This window comes from Jaculus jaculus, chromosome 10 (assembly GCF_020740685.1).
Source record: "Jaculus jaculus isolate mJacJac1 chromosome 10, mJacJac1.mat.Y.cur, whole genome shotgun sequence".
Classification (NCBI taxonomy): Eukaryota; Metazoa; Chordata; class Mammalia; order Rodentia; family Dipodidae; genus Jaculus; species Jaculus jaculus.
The window spans coordinates 20,477,614-20,478,791 of NC_059111.1; the positions used below are offsets into that span (position 1 = coordinate 20,477,614).

Sequence of the window (1,178 nt, forward strand, 5' to 3'; positions counted from 1 at the left end):
ACACAAAGGGACTGAGATATTCATGAGCTCACAGTGGCTGACACCACCTACATAAAACCTGCCCAATAATAGAAGGGAAAAATGATGACATCAAAATAGAAGAGATATTAGTTGGAAAGAAGGGATTCTGTGACGAGGGATTTGGAAGGGAGAAAAGAAGGTGGTGGGAGGGGATTATGATCATGGTATATTGTCTATATGTGTGGAGATTGCCAATAAAAAGTTTCTTTTAAAGATAGCTTTAGGGCTGGAGATATGGCTTAGTGGTTAAGGCACTGGCCTGCAAAGCCAAAGGACCCAAGTTCAATTCCCCAGGATGCACATAAGCCAGATGCACAAGGGGGCACAGGCATCAAGTTCATTTACAGTGGTTGGAGGCCCTGGCACTCCCATTCTCTATTTCTCTCTCTACCTGCCTATTTCTGTATGTCTCTTTCTCTCTCTCTCTCTCTCTCTCTCTCTCTCTCTCTCTCTCTCTCTCTCCCTCCCTTCCCCCCCCCTCTCTCTCAAATAAATAAATAAAATATTTTTGCGCTCACTTCGTCAGCACATATACTAAAATTGGAATGATACAGAGAAGATTAGCGTGACCGCTGCACAAGGATGACACGCAAATTCATGAAGCGTTCCATATTAATTTTTTTTTAAAAGATGGCTTTACATCTTTTATAACTGAGGTAGCTGGAAGTGGAAGGGGAATGGTGGTACAGTTTGTAGTTTAATATCCTAGCTATAGTTTGTAGCATAATATCCTCAAGTCACTGAGTGCAAAGATGTCCTTCTGAGTTCTGTGCCTGGCAAGCTTATTTACTTGTCAAGTCTCAGTGCATTCTTTCTTCCCTAATTCCTTCTGGCAGAATCAGGAACTCTCTTTATGTACCCAGGACCTTGGTTCAGTCTCCCACTCAGCAGGCTCCTAGTACCTATACTTCTGTCTTTTCCCGAAGAGATCGTTCACTCTCTCTAGCATCCTGGCACATAGCAGGTGCGTCACAAGCATTATTTATTAAATGAATGAAAGAAAGAAATTCTTTATTGAAAGAATGAAAGAAAGACACAGATTTCAGATTCCAGCCCATCCTTGTTTTCTTTGCTGGGTGGCATTCTTCCTCAGAGCTAAAGCAAGTTCAAACTGAAGGGTAGCAACAGCAAATCAGGAAAAATTGATTCTGTTTGTG

At 41.9% G+C, this 1,178-nt stretch overlaps 1 non-coding gene across 1 annotated transcript; it reads left to right on the forward strand.

Annotated features, from left to right (window-relative positions):
- The first annotated feature begins 531 nt into the window (after positions 1-531).
- LOC123464185 lies at positions 532-638 on the forward strand. The gene has a single exon (XR_006639425.1). It is a non-coding gene; the product is annotated as a U6 spliceosomal RNA (small nuclear RNA).
- The last annotated feature ends 540 nt before the right edge of the window (positions 639-1,178 follow it).